Genomic DNA, 16594 nt, shown 5'->3' with positions numbered 1-16594 from the left:
TAAACTGGTACAACCACTATGGAGAACAGTGTGGAGGTTTCTTAAAAACTAAAATCAGAACCACCATATGATTTGTCAATCCCACTCCTGGGTATACATCTGGAGAAAACAATGCTTCGAAAAAATACATGCACCACAATGTTCATAGCAGCACTATTAACAATAGCCAAGACATGCAAGCAATCTGTTAATAAATGTGTATCAACAGATGAATGGATAAAGAAGATGTGATGCATATATACAATGGAATATTATCCAGTCATAAAAAAGAATGAAATAATGCCATTTGCAGCAATGTGAACGAACCTAGAGAGTGTAATACTAAGTGACAGACAAAAAAGGACAAATATCCTATGATATCATTCATATGTGGAATCTAATTTTTAAAAATGATACCAATGAACTTATCTATAAAACAGGGTCACAGATTTTGAAAACAAACTTACGGTTACCATAGGGGAAATGTGAGGATGGGGGGAGGAATAAATCAGGAGCTTTGGGCTAATATACTATTTATAAAATATATAACCAACAAGGATGTACTGTATAGCACAGGGAACGCTACTCAATATTCTGTAATAACCTATAAGGGTAAAGAAACTATAAAAGAAGGAATATGTGTATAACTGAATCACTTTACTGTACACCTGAAACTAGCACAATGTTGTAAATCAACTATATTTCAATAACTTTTTAAAGGAATTATCATTCTGGACTTAGAAGTGTCACTATAGTCAGTCACTTGTATCTTCAGATTCTGCATCTGCAGAATCAACCAACATCAGATCAAAAATATTTTTTAAAAGTCCAGAAAGTTCTAGAAAAACATAACTTGAATTTGCCATACACTGGCAACTATTTACATAGCATTTACTTTGTATTAGGTATTACGAGCAATCCAGAGAGGATTTAAAAGTATAGTGGAGGATGTGTGTAGGTCATAGGCAAATACTATACCATTTTGTATAAGAGACTTGAGGAGCCACAGATTTTGGTTTCAATAGGAAGTCCTGGACCCAACTGCCCAAGGATCTGGAGGCAGGATTGCCCGTATACCAAATCCAACAGAAATGAGAATCCAGCCAAGGACTGTGTACTGAACCAAGCCCTAAACCTCATGGTAAAGACTATTCAACCAGAAATGAGCCACCTGCATCTATGGCACAAAGCTCCTCCCAAGAATAGAGCTAGACAAGCACATCTGAGGTGGCTTAATGACTAGGTAGACACATGCATTGGGTGCCATAGGACTAGGAAGAAAACTGAAGGAGAAACAAAGTTAGGTTTTCCTTAACTGAGCTTATTCATATATTGTTTCTTTTGACCACATGCATTCTGAATGCAGATGACTTTCAAAGCTTAATTCTCCTTGGAGGTCCTATTTTCTTTGAAGATAGCCCCACAGTACCGGGCACTCAGAGGAAGAACAGTTTCAAGGCCACAGTTCTTTATACGTCAATATACAATTTTGCAAAGTATTTCATTAGAATTCCTTGAAGATTAGAACAAGGGTTGACAATCTAGGGCTCCCTGGTCAAGCCTGGCCAGCTGTCCATCTTTTATTTTTTTTGTAAATAAGGTTTTACTGGAACAGAGCCATGCTTGTTTATTGGTGTATTTGTTTTGATTGTTTTTGTCTTACCACTGCAGAGCAGACAGACTATGAGGCCTAAATTATTTATTATATGGCCATTTATAGGAAAAGTTTCCTAACCTCTGAATTAGAGCACACAAACGAGAAAACTCCATTTTAACAGTGAAACATCCAATTATTCATCAATGTGAATTTACAAAATAGCACTTGGTACAACCACAATCCTACCAAGTTTTGTTTGCGAGAACTCCACGGGCCTTCCTTTAGAATTCTCTGAAATAAGTGTTTGGTTGCACTGTACTCCGGACATTCTATTTGCAGTTGTCATCACTTTTAAGCTGCTAACAATGTGCCTCCTTCACATTTCCCTTCCTGTTGCCCCAACACTATGTGTGCACCCTGCTGTACTTGTACACTGTGATTTGGAAAAGGTTTCCCTACGTCTTTAAGACTCCACAGGAATCTCCCCTGCTGCCTCAGGAAGGGTGCTCTGGAATTGCTCACATTCTTCACCACTTACAACTTATCTCTTGAACTGCAAAACTCCTAAAAATGTTTAATTCACCAGGAAGTTTGGGGAAATTTTTTAAAATAATAATATTAGAATAAAACAATATTCATTTAAATTATATAAATCCAGAGAAGAAATGGTCATATTAAACTCCAGTTTCTGAACACATTTCTCTTAGAAATAATAGATAAGATTCAACTTCTAAAACAGGTTGGAAAATTCAAATGGACAGAAGGGATAGTTTACATTCTCAGGCTTAAAAGAAATGGATGTTTTATGACAGGGATAGCAAACTTGAAAAGCCTGAGGAAGTATTTTTCTTTAGTAAACTTCTGAGTGCTGACAATTTTCTGTAAATTCATAGGAATGCATAAAAACATTCTATCCAATGTTTATTTTATCAGGCATAGGTTTTTTCTCTGTAATTGTGAGATATATGCTGTTAAACAGGCAAGAGAGTAGAGATTATAAGTATTGTTCCCTTGTAGAAATTATGAACAAAGAAATATTTTCCTCCCCTCTTTCCTTATCTAGAACAGTGTCTGAAAAACAGTAGACAATAAATTATTGAATGAATGAATGAATGAATGAAAATTAAGTTCAAGCCACATTTTATATAAATGGGTTTGAAAAATGCATCCCTTTTACTGGGATTATCATTCTTGATTAAATTTATAACCATATATTTTTGGGTTTTGCTTACCACAGAATAGCTTAAGATCAGATTACTGTCTAGGAGGAGATTTGGAAAACATAAAAGACAGAATGCCCAACCTAATTTAAACTCTTATGCATGGTTCCACTGGCAAACGGTCATGGAAGTACTCAACCTGTATATCTGTTTTGAAGTTGGACATGACTGAGCGATGAACACTCATACACACAGGCCAAGATAACTGGCTTATTAAAAATTAATGATGCCAATAGAGACATCAGTGCAACTATAATCCTACCAAGTTTTGTTTAGATTGATGCAATGGAATGGAGTCCAGAAATAAATGGTCGATTCACATATGTGGTCAATTCATATTGACAAAGACGCCAAGATAATTCAATAAAGAGAGGAAAATCTTTTAAACAAATAATGGTGGAACAACTGGATTCATGTAGCAGAGAAATTAGTATCAACCATCTACTGTCACCAAATGCAGAAATGAACTCAAGGTGAATCATGGAACTACATATAAAAACTAAAACTATAAAGCTTCTAGAAGAAAGTATAGGGAAATGCTTTATGATCTCAATATGTGTAAGGTTTCTTAGACAAAGAAACCAAATGGCACTAAACATAAAAATTTAAAATTTTACTTCATGTAAATTAGAAACATCTATCCTTTAAAAAATATCATTAAGAAAACTAAAAGATAAGCCACAGATTGGGAAGAATTTTTTGCAATGCATATATATTTAACACATATGTGGCAAGCAACCCATCATGGGTTGCCAAAGACGGGCAAAAGCTTTGACTAGACTGTTCACAACAGAAAATGTATAAAATATCAATAAGCTCATGAAAAATTGTAAATTAAACTAAAAAACTTAATTTGCATTTTCCTGTTATTAGAATGGCTAAACATTTTTAAATTGGCAAAAGTGTTACGATGTGAAAAGAACAGAAACTCTCATATATGCCTGATGGGAGTATGATGGGAGTCACTCTGTAGAACTTTTGGGCAGTTTCTCATAAAGTCAAATCTATATCTACCTGATAACATGGATATATATTCCTAAATAATTACAAATGACATAAACACACATTAACAGGTGAATGGATACACCATCTATGATGCTTTCATATAATAGAATATTACTCCACAATACCAATGAACAAATCACACACAATGACATAGATCTCTTTCAAAAAATATTATGCTAAATAAAAGGTCATATGCAAAAGAGAATATATGAATTATTTCATTTATATAAAATTCTAAACAGGTAAAGCTAATCTGTAGGCGACAGAAAGTAGATCAGTGACGACTTTGTGGCTGGGTGGGCAGAGAATGAACTACAAAGGTTAATGGACATGTTCTTATATTTTATCACTGGTGGTAAAATGGATAAAATCATTCACCAAAACTCATTAAACTGTGTACTTAAAATGAGTGCATTTTATTGTATGTGAATTATATATCAATAAAGATGATATAAAAAGAAAAAACACTTAAACGGGACAAGAAATATGAATAGATACTTAACAAAAAACAGATTCAAATCTCTAACAAGCTCGTGTAAAAATGCTTAACTAGTTGATGTATGGCAAAACCAATACAGTATTGTAAAGTAAAAAAAAAAAAAATTAGAAAAAAAAAAGCTTAACTAATTTTTAGTCATGAAGGAGATACAAATTATAACCACAATGCCATATCATTTCATATTCCTTATAAAGTTAAGCATACATCTACCCTATCATCCATCAATTTTAGTCCTAGGTCTGAACCCAAGATAAATGAAAACACATGTCCACCAAAAGACTTGTGCAAGAATGTTTAGAGCAGCTTTAGTCATACGAGCCCCAACCTGGAAACAAACCAAATATCAATTAATAAGAAAATAAACAGCTGTGTAATAATTCCATAATGCTATAATACTCATCTATACAAGGAATTGGACTGCTTATATACATAGCAACAGGAACAGTCTCAGAAACATTCTTCTGAGCCAATGAAGTCAGATACAAGAATATACACTGAATGATTCTACTCATATAGAACTCATGAACAGCCAAATTATTCTCATAGTAATAGAAATAAGAACTGTGGTTGCCTATGGAAGGGGGATTGACTGGAAGGCCTGTGAGGAAACTTTCTGAGCATATAATTCTGATAAATGTTAAAAATATATTTTATCAACTTTTCTTTGAAGAAAATTTTAAACATCACCCTCTTAAGTGGAAGTTGATTCTTTTAGTAATTAAAACATTTAATTCATAGTTCACATTATTGCCAAAATCATCCAGTGAAGTAAAACCGTTTGTTTAGTAGTACTTGAGGGTTTTTTTTTTTTTTGAGGGTTATTTTTTTAACTTAAGAATGGATTACTTTTCTTTGGATTCCTTTTCTATAGCAAGCAAATATCACTACATAGTGGTGAGAAGGAAGTGGAAGACATTAAGGTCATTATTGCTAGTTGAAAGGTAAGATTTGAGACTGATTAGCGACCAGACAACAGAGAAAGAACACACCTTCTGGGAGCCTCACCTTGAAATACTCGTTCTTTGTTTTTCTATTTCGGCTTTTGTCGTGGCTTGCTGAATCCCTTGGTGGGGTAGCTGGTGGAAACAGGAGTAGAATAGCTGGGAGCTCCAGAATTCACATCCCCTCTTGCAGGAGTTCTTTTAGGAGGTGAGGCTGGCTGCCAGGAGCAGGAACCCCTGCCTTTGTCGCCTGGATGTTTCCTGGCAACCTGTCAACAAAACGAACAGGACTGAGCTCTATAGTAACAGATTGGAAACTCCAAAACAAGGGGAGAAGAAACTCAGAAACAGATGGCAAAATAGGTATGGACCTCAGCTTTCTTTGAAGTTGACTTTGGGAGTTTTACCAGTGGACTAAGCACCACGAAAAGGGATGCAGATTGATTTAAGCCATTCTTGGCAATGGAATGGAGAAACACTTCTTTTTTCCTAAAGAAGAAAAAAAAAATTGCCAATTATTCTATTGATCTTTTCTAGAATGCTTAAAAATAGGAGACCTTGACCTCTTCTAAAAGGAAATGGATATTCTCCATGGTTCTCAAAGGGTGTGTTGGTCTGAAATATAACAAAAATGCAAGAGGTAGAAGATAATTATTTTCTAATGTGTCTTAAGATATAGAAACCATTGCTAAAAACTAAGGTCAACATTTAAAAATGTCTCTAAAATATTTTTTAAAACCCTACATTTAAAAATACTCTGAGATATTAAGCTAATCATGGTACAATTCTGAGAAATTATTATTTTCTAATTCTGTAAATATTAAAAACTCAAAGGTGTAACAGTTTACTGCTGCTGCTGCTGCTAAGTCACTTCAGTCGTGTCCGACTCTGTGCGACCCCATAGACGGCAGCCCACCCGGCTCCCCTGTCACTGGGATTCTCTAGGCAAGAATACTGGAGTGGGCTGCCATTTACTAACCTAGGAAAAAGTCCATAATATGTTTCTAAATGAAAAAGAGAAGCTACAAAGCAGAATAAATATGATCATTAAACTCTGCGTATGTGTGTATGCACATGTCTACATACATGTGCTTAAAGAACATATACTAAGATGTTAACAGCAGTTATCACTGGATGATGAACTTAAGAAACATTTTATTAAATGTTCCTTAGGGCTAGGAATTAGGGAGAAAATTCTAACCTTCTAGATTCCAAAATCCTACTCTTCACCCCCAGATAACTGAATTGGGATATACAGGTAATTCACAGGACTATTAATTCTGTTGAAATAACTTCAGACCACACAGTCTAAAGACCTCACTGGATAATGAAGTTCCATATTCTAACACTAGATAATGCTCTAGAGATGAGCAGATATGTCCTCAACAGAGATTTTAAAATATCTCAATTATACTGTCACATAAAATAGTTGTAATTTGGATGCTTTTCTCCCAATACCGTTCAAAAGATACCATACGTAGATGATAAAGCATACCTAAAAAAACTAAACAGCTGCTATGACAGTGACTAAATATTGAGATGGGGAAAGAAAACTTAGTCTTACATTTGGCTTCGTACAAACTTGTAGGTCCCTAGTTAACATATTTCTTACTTTATACAAACTGCATGCCTTCTTGGCCCTATCGTGAGCTAAATGAGATATTTCTCATTTAGCCCAATAAGTAAACACCACCCCAAGTGCACACACAGTATTCAGTCCAGTGGCCAGCTATTTGAGCCAGATGGCAGAAGAACAAATAGGAAATGCTGGCATGGGACAGGACAACCCCGGGAAAACACCAGGAGAGCAGATATTTCCATGCTAAAATAGGGCAAAGAGTTCTTTATCTGGACGGGAGGGACTGCTCTCAGGAGGCCCGAGAACAACAGCTCTGTGGCAGTGGGCACATGAGTTAGCTGGGTCACTGACAGTGCAGTCACAGCCCTCCCTTCCCTTAGTGGGGCTGCTGAGTGGCCAGCTGCTTTTCTGCATTCGTTGGAGATGCTTCGGAAAGTGACTGGAGAGGAACCTTTGTATTCTCCCCAGTTCTGGGCCCACTTGAAATTCTTCGGTTTTGTAGTTTCAGCTTAAATTGAACTTCCTGGTGTTCAAATTTATTTCATCTTGGCTAAATAGGCCTTCCTGGGTATCTCTCTTTCTCTTTTCCCTCTCTAACTTTCAAAGGAACAAAAACTCTGAAGCAGCTTATTTTTTTTAAAAATCAAGCTCAAAAGCTATCTTGGACACCACACAGCTTTACAACACAATCTTTTGATGATTTAAGTGTAAATGAAGCAGAAACATATGGATTCCATTTCCCATAAATCATACACAGTCCTCAAAAAATCAAGGGAGAATGTGCTCAGCACAATGTATTCTGTTTGGTTGAACCCAAAACATCTGAAGAATACTTGGAGGCTGATAGATCCAAAATATTTATCCATCTCTATTTATAACCTTGGGAGTGGGGGAAGCCCTTGACTCACGGCGACAGTTAAACTGCTCACATGTGCTAAGTGGGCAACCAGAAACCAGTGCAAGCTTAAAGACAATGGTGTTGTCCTTCTCCTGCTCCCGCTCCAGACATTCAAGTCGACCTCAGATCAATAATGCTGAAGCCCTTACTTAAACAGAGCTAGTCAAGCCAGGTATTGCTTGAGCTTTCCTCGCCTAAAACAACTGCAAGTTATTTCAAGCTATTGACGTACAGTCAAGTTCGTGTCGCTGTAGGATGATGCCAGCCTCCACCAATAATCCAGAACTGACCCCTTGTGGCAACAGCCCCCCCACAAGGAATTCTGGATTACTTTCCCCTCATAAAACCACAGCTGTTGCGCCTCCGTAAGCCGCCCCCACTTTTTTTTTTCATTAAAAGGATAAATCACGGTGATTTTATAGACGAAGAGAAACGTTCCTTGCTGGTATCTCTGACTGTCTCTTGATTGATGCAAAGCCCAAATCTTAACTCTGAAAGTTACTGATAGTCCTTTTGAGTTTATTTAAATTGGGCAAGGGCCACATGCTGTGTGGAAGAATTTTTTTTTTTTTTTTTTAACAGCAGCAGCAAGAACTCAAACAGGATGTTTGTGAAGTTTCACAAAACAGGTAAACTGGGCATCATGTCCTCTTCTAGCCAGTTACTGTCTGTCTTCTTCTACCCCTTGCCTTACTGCTTAACTCAGAAACAGCCAGCACCAAACCACCCGACATCAGTTGTCTCAAAACCTTCAAGAACGCTGCAGCAGGAGGCATTGGCAGCCTTTTCTTTTTTTTTTTTTTTAACAGATGAGGAAACTGGGCTTCCAGGCTTTCCTGGGCTTTCCCCTAATTGCAAGGCTAACCCAAAGCAAATCTGGGATTGAAATGTGTGTCTTCCTCTTACTCAGCAGCTCTCCTTCCTCTGCCTCCTGCACAGCCTCTCTGCTAGACGGTCACACAGAACAGTCTGACCTCAAAAGAGACAGTCATTTTTCAAGATGTGGCTTTTGTCACAAGAAAAGTCTTTACGTAAAGTAAATTTGAAAATGTCTAAATTTAAACCATTGCAAAATTTGTCCTATAGTAGATTAGAAAGAAAGGGGGAAGATAGACTTTAAATATAGACTTCGAAAACTTAAAAAAAATTTTAAAAATGTGGTGTATGTGATGGTATCCTAACCCAACAGATCTGATAACCCTACCCTCCCTCAGGACTCTTTGCCCAGGGCAGTATTTCTCAACACTTTGGAAATTTATTATTATTATTGCTCCCCCTCCAAGTATTTTTGGCTTTCTTGGTGGCTCAGACGGTAAAGAATCTGCCACATTGTGGGAGACCTGGGTTCGATCACTGGGTTGGAAAGATTCCCCAGAGAAGGGAATGGCTACCCACTCCAGTATTCTTGCCTGGAGAGTTCCATGGACAGAGGAGCCTGGCAGGCTACAGTCCATGGGGTCATAAAAGTCGGACAAGACTGAGTGACTAACACTTTCACTTTCCAAATATTTTTATATATTTTTTTCCTAATTCTCCTGGATTTCATCACCATCAAATTTTAATACCATAGATATGCCTTATATCTGATTATGTATTGCAGCCCTTTGGTGGCCTACAAACCAACGTATTATCTAAGATTACATCACCCTCCAAGCCAATTTTTACTGCCCCTTGGGGGAATACATGCCTGGGAGACATTCATCCAAACAGCTGACAATGTTGGCCTCAGATAATCTATCGGCAGGCTGATGCACAGAAAAACTGACCAGGAGACCACGGAAACCATGGAAACCCTTCCTAAATTACCAGAACTAAGAAGCACAGTAAATTGCCCCTAACTGTGTTCAAGAGAAAAATGGACTTGTTTAAAAAGGGGCAATAAACACACCATATTTTCTATGCATCTGAGTGGCTTTATCAGAGAACTAGAACTCTTAGAGCTCAAGCGGGCTGTAAAATAGCATCCAGCTCAGCCAACCGTCTCCAGGCAAGAAGATATTATTGGTCTATTTTAAATTGATGAGGCATCTAAGCTGAGGACATTAAGTTATTTGTTTATGGGCCACAGATTGAAATTCAGACTCCAATAAAAAATTAGTCAAAGGACTCCCCTGCTTTATCTCTGACACAGTGAAAACACTGGCAGGGCAAAGAGAAGGGTTTCTTTCTTTTGATCCCCTTTCCTAAGGGCAGAGGATATTTCTTCAACATTGATATCTAGTATTCCACCAATAATAAAATATTTTGTATATATTGTGCTGTAAAACCTCCTTGTTTCAAGGGCCTGAGATTCTAGCTGTGAGTCTGGAGGACTCATCACAGCTCTGGCCCTCCAGGAGTCCTGGCTCAGCTCCCCACCCTGCTACTCCACCTTCTTCCCAACAGCCACCAAGCCAGGTCTGAAACACAGTACTTCGAATTGCAGGCACTCAGTCAACATTCACCCACTAAACTGGGCACATACCTTTTTTGTTATGAGAGATAACAGTGACCAGTTTGGCTGAAGATGACAAGAAGTTACAAGATGTTAAGTCCAGATTAATATTCAAAGTTTTCTATTTAATATAATGTAAACATTTTGAAATAAGTTTGCCTTTCCAGAGAACTGGCAGAAGTCCAAATCCTTAGGGCATGTGAATGATAAATGTTTAATAAATACTTAACCATTAGTTTATTATCCACAGATTTCTAAAGCTGGTTTAAATTAGAGTGTTCCCGGTCGATAACAGTCTAATATTTTACCTTTTCATGTGTATTTTATGAAGGGCATCTTAGCCTCTTAATTGAAAACAGTAAATTATAAGGGGATTCCCTCTAACTCTTTCCACAGGTCTCCAGGGGATGCATGTTTCCTCTCTGAAATTTTGCTCCCCTGGTTGGTGTCTCCTCTCTAGCTCATCTAATTTCTTCTGTTCTTCTGGCTTCTTGCCCTCCACTGTCAGAGTCTCAGGTGTCCTCTGTCTTAAAAACATTGAGAGAATGAAACATATACATTACCATATGTAAAATAGATGACCAGTGCGAGTTTGATGCATAAAGCAGGGCACCCAAAGCTGGTGGTCTGGGACAACCTAGAGGGGTAAGATGGGGAGAGACGTGGGAGTGGGGTTCAGGATCGGTGGGGGGGGACAAACGTATACCTGTGGCTGATTCATGTTGATATATGGCAAGAAACCATCACAATATTGTAAAGTAATTATTCTATTAAAATAAATTAATTAAAAGAAACAAATCTATGTTGTGGGCACCTACCTTCTTCTTGATAAAGAGGAGTCTAAGCCACTGCCCCCATTCTCCTCATATCTCCTTTCATTTTAAACACTTTCTCTAGCCTATTGTCTAGTTCCTACCCTCTTTTCTCACTGGAGCATCATCTTAGAACATCATGAGTGCCATCCTGATCAACTCATCTGGAAGGGTTCCTTGGTTCCCATCGCCCACAGTGACTTTGAAGCACTTAACACTGCCACCCTCCCACCTCTCTCAACCATCCCATTGAGAGTACAAATTCCTCAGACTGACTTCAAGACCTGAAAACTATAAATATAATCCATCCAAGCAGAGTTCAAAATCTAAGTGACAGCCTATAGATTCTGATGTGGATGCTGTTGGTCACCAGTCTGATTGACTGGGGAGAGAAATGGCAGCTGGTTGGCAGGCAGCACTGTATTCTGAATCCTAGAAAGAAAGAATGAAAGAAAGAAGAGAGATGACTCTTGGAATTTTCTGTCTTTCCTTATTCCCTGCTTTCCTGCTGAGCTTCACCAAGATAGAAACTTGGTTACAGTAAAAACACGTGAGAGCTTTACCTAAGAGTTGGTCAATATCAGCAAGACCAAGTTTGTTTGTCTTGTCAAGGCTCTCCCTGAATTCTGAAAGCCTTACGTGAACTCTTGAGGCAACCATGTCCCCACTGCCCTTGCGAGCTTCCTAATGAAGCTGGATTGAAGACACAAAGGAGGGAATGTCAGAAAAAGACAGTATTGTTCAGACACCCACTCTAGTCTGACTCTGTACAAACCAAAATGAAACTTGATTGGAAGATAATCGTCTGAATCAGTAGTGTTCAACTTGTAGCGATTACTAAATGTCCACCCCCAGAGACACTACATTTGGCAATGCCTAGCTATTTACTGGTTGTCACATACGGATTTGGGGTGCTGCTACCAGCATCTAGTGGGTACAGGCTAGGGATGCTGCTAAAATCTTACAACACACAACAACAGCCCTCCACAGCGAAGAATGATCTGGTTCAAAAAGTCGATAGTGCCGAGGTTGAGGCTTGTGCTCTAGACTCTCCATGTGTTCCAATAGGATGCTTTCTTTCCAGAAGAGCTGGTGTTAATGGATCTTTCCAGATTCATGGTGCATAACTAAGGGATTACATTACAAATGAAGCAGCAGGCATGGAGATTTTAAGCAGCTGAGTCATATTTCTATGGCCAAGTGAGGACACCTTTAAAATGTGAATGTAAGTCTGGCCTGACGGGCTTTGAAGCTTAGGCTCTTTTCCACATCCTCTGGCCCAAGTTAGGTGGCAGACATTCAGTCTTACATGACTAAGGGTGAAATCACTTCTGCCATTCAAAAACCAGCTAGAGAAAGTGCAGGGCCAGAGAGATGAGCTGAGTCTTCCCTGGTGAAAGCTGTAATGGAATTAGAGTGGGCAAGAATAAAGCTAGATGTCTGAAGCGTGGGCAAGCAAAGCCCCTGAGGGATGAGTATAGAGCCCAGTTACAGGAAACTAATAAAACACCATCAACTGGGCTGGTCAAAGGCAGACACACCACAGTTTGCTCCTAGATAAAGAAAAGACAGACAGAGGCTCTTGTGAAGTCATAATTCCAGTTAGGCGACCATGGTCTTAAGCCATTATGCCCATGAACATGCTGTTTTATACTACCCTTTGGGCTACGAGACATTTTGCCCTCTAGTCCCCCACAGTGTCCACCCAATAAGAAGCAATTTCTCCCTTCCCCTCTTACTTCCTGAGTGCTCCTTCTCAGAGCAGCTGCTCAGTATATAACCACTGAAATTTGAACTTCATGGCTAGCAAGATACAGCTTTTGATTTACATTGGTATTATTAACTACATATGTTATCTCTCTCCACTGTCAGACTCAGATGAAGCTTTCTATTTTCTATAATTGTGGAGTCCCTGATTTAACAAATATTAACTATGTCTCTAGTCTAAACTCTTTTTATTGTTCTGTCGCTAAGGTGTGTCCAACTCTTTGAGACCCCATGGACTGCAGCATGCCAGGCTTCCCTGTCCCTCACTATCTCCCAGACCCAAGTTCATGTCCATTGAATCTGTGATGCTAACAAACCATCTGAACTCTAGCCCTTTTCTAACACTTCAGTTTAGAAAAGAGGCTTCTCAGGTCTGGAGGGAGAAAATCATCCACTTAGTTTAATGAAGAGTCAAACACACACATTCATATGTATTCTTTCCTCACTCTGTCTTTGGATACTATTATTCATTTTCTTAAAGGGGTATATAGATATGCATATATATAAAATTTTTAAATGAAGAAAGGGTATACACACACAAAATACATTTTCCCCACCCCTGAACTCCCCAGGTTCCCACTTCAGGACCTCCCGCAGCAGCAACCTCTGTTACCAGTTTCTCGTGCATTCTTTCAGAACGTCTGTGCATTTACAGAAGTACACTTACGCGTGCATACCACCTTCTGACCTGCAGGCTGGTGTCCTTCCCATTCCTCCCATGGCCACTGCAGCTTCTATTGCTCAAGACCCGCTGTGACAAAACAGATGACACATTTGTCCTGTTGAAGGAAAACTTGGTGACTCAGACACAAATTGTTCCACACACCTTTCATCCTCATTACCAGGTAACTCTGCCAAGGTCGAGTGGTGACATTCTGATTTACTACTAAGCAGACTGACTACAACTCACATTTGACGAGAATCTGAAATTCAAATACCAAAAAGAAAAAAAATATATATTTCCTTAAGGCTTCCAGTTTCATAATCAAACTTGCTTTTTTTTTGCTTTATTGAAAATATTATTTTCCTCTTGGTTCAATGAACACAGTCTATCTGAAGGAATGAAAACAAGACTTCCCCTGAACCTCCAATTAATCATCAAATCTTAAATTTAAGATCCAATTTCACCCCATTCCTAAAATCTCTATTTAGTGGCTCAGAGAGCAGGGACGAAGGAGCCTCACTGTTTTCACTGGCAAAATGAGGCTGAGCCAAATCCAGGCTCCAGGTATGAAATACAAATTTGGCTGGCTGTAGATATGCCATTTACTAGAACCTGTATTCGAATAAATCAAGGATACATTTCTCTTGGCTCTTATAGAGAGCCTTTCAAATGGTGACTCCAGCCCTCCTAAGGATTTTGTCCAGATCGCCTGAAAGTGAACAATTTTCACAAGTTTGTTTTGGCATCCACAGCATAAATTTTTATTGAAAGTCACAGTTGTTTTAGCGGGCACCACAGTCTCCCAAGAGACCTCTATTGGGGCCTCCCAGCCAATTTGATGAGAACTATGTGCACCTAAAACATGCCAAGTGTTGTAAGGACTGACCTGCCCTCCAACTCCTTGCTCGTCAGTACATGACCACTGACTCGTTTGTACTTTGCATTTAAGGACATGCTCTTGAGTGTGTCTGCAGCATTTCTGAAATCAAGCAGCCATCTCCATAATGAAGGTTCCCCCTTTTTTTTTTTCTTCAAAGGTTTCTGTTTCTCTGGAGTTACACCCAATTTATTCTATCATATCAAGCAGGTAAAGCAATAGGAGAATGGGTTCACTAGGAATATACATTTTCCATGGAATGAAACAAAATAAAGATGTGCTTGGGAAGGAAAGGAATGTAGCCCAACCCGATTCTCAAAATGTCCTTTAAATAACCAGTGGGGGAAGATCACGGATTTAGGAGGCTTCAAAAGAGTATGTAGAGGTATTTTGAGACAAAAAAGGACATCTTTCATTTCTATACTACCATACATAAATCATCACATAATCACTAGGAAGGCAAACCAAAATGGGCTGAAATTTGAGTTTACAAGGTCCTTGTCCCATGATTGAGAGGTCTTCCACATTTTTCCTTTATTACTTTTTCTATGGGCCATTTTATCCTTGTGTTTTATTACTTGGAATGATGGGAAAACTTAGAATTTTACTTTATGAAATAATTAAGAAGAGTTAGATTATTAATGGGTCAACACTGAAACAGCACAATTCTCATTAAAAAAAATTAAACTAAAATCCTCTAAGCCATCTTTTTCATATTTATAAACAGCTTTCTTAACAAATTTTCATTAAGGCCAGAAAACTAATATAGCAAAGAAAAAAAGTACATGAAATAAATTTTATTAGCTTCTCTCAGTGAAAAAAAAGTCTCATGCCAACCAGAAGAGAAAAGAACCCTGCTAGTTTACAATTTTCACCTTCCCTTCAATTATGCTAGCTTTAATATTTTCCCCTTGAATTCCCATGGGTTATACAGAACTTTTAAACCTCAAGAATAAAAACAAGAAGCCTTTTCAAAATCACATGGGTAAAGTCTCAACTTGCTGTTAAAAATACTACCGAGGAGGCCAGTGCTTCCTTCTCTGGGAAGGTTTCATAGGTTACATGAACTCAGAGAGCCACCGTGAGTCACACTGAATGACAGAGGGTGTGGCATTCTGCATCACCACTTCTCCAGAGAAATATTATGGCAGATTCTAGGAGCAATCCCACCAAAAGTTATTCCCTGTTTCATTTCCCCTTTCCTTTTTCCCACTAAAGAGGCTTAAAAAAGGAAGATTACTTTCCCATCCTCCCTTCCACCTGGGGATAGCTATATCACCAAGTTCTGGTTAAAATGACATTAGAAAAAGTTGATAAAGGGCAGTGCTGCTAAAACTTTACTATGGGTAAGAATTACCTAGGGATCTTGGTAAAATGCAGAATCCAAATCAGTAATCAGGGTGGTACCTGGAATGTTACACTTTAAGATCCAGGTGATGAACCATGTGTCATGTGAGAACCACAGTTTGGGTAACAAGGTGTTAGAGGACATCTCGCAAGGACTTTCCTCCTTGATTTGGAGAGAGGTGTGCAAAGAGAAAGCTACTTCCTGTCCTTCCCTTCAGCTTCCTGCTTTGAATAAAATTGAAGGAGGAAGTAGGTGTGGGGCTGTATGAGCTATCGGATATCCAAGAGGGATGGAATTCCACAAACAGAGCCGTGCAAAGTAGAATGGAAACTGTCCAGGTATTGTTAATTATTTTCTTTGTCTCCATTTAACTCCAACTCAATTTTAGTTCAGAATCTTTTTATATCCACAACATCCTTGTCAATACAGTCAAAAAAACTCCTCAAGCTTGAAAAGTATTTGTAGGTGAGTGCTGAAGCTGAAACTCCAGTACTTTGGCCACCTCATGGGAAGAGTTGACTCATTGGAAAAGACCCTGATGCTGGGAGGGATTGGGGGCAGGAGGAGAAGGGGACGACAGAGGATGAGATGGCTGGATGGCATCACTGACTCAATGGACATGAGTTTGGGTAAACTCCGGGAGTTGGTAATGGACAGGGAGGCCTGGCATGCTGCGATTCATGGGGTTGCAAAGAGTTGGACACGACTGAGCGACTGAACTGAACTGAACGGAACTGACACATCTTGGGCTTAATCAATGATCACCTTAAGATAAATGTGGAGGATGGCAGGCTGAGTCTATAAATCATTGTATTCAAAAGGGCCTAAGGAGACTCTCAGAAAAGAAATTACCTGAAGAGAAGAAGCAATCTTTTAGATGTATTGGTTTGTTTGGGGGTACTCAGTGCCAGGACAGAGAGGATAAGGATGATTTTAAGCATAACCCCATTTATGTCTGTAACTGTGGTCTAGCC

General features: G+C 38.7%; 1 protein-coding gene across 1 annotated transcript in view; it reads right to left on the bottom strand.

Moving 5' to 3' along the window:
* Positions 1-5553, bottom strand: part of LOC102169177 (zinc finger protein 474) — a 57683-nt gene extending 52130 nt beyond the window's left edge. The window contains exon 1 of the mRNA XM_018050674.1: positions 5306-5553. The gene's annotated coding sequence lies outside the window, so the exon portion shown is untranslated. The remainder of the gene's footprint in view (positions 1-5305) is intronic.

The sequence above is a fragment of the Capra hircus genome, chromosome 7 (genome assembly GCF_001704415.2).
Source record: "Capra hircus breed San Clemente chromosome 7, ASM170441v1, whole genome shotgun sequence".
In the NCBI taxonomy this organism is placed as follows: Eukaryota; Metazoa; Chordata; class Mammalia; order Artiodactyla; family Bovidae; genus Capra; species Capra hircus.
The sequence above is the reverse complement of the archived record's forward strand: the minus strand, read 5'-3'. Positions and strand labels throughout refer to the sequence as shown.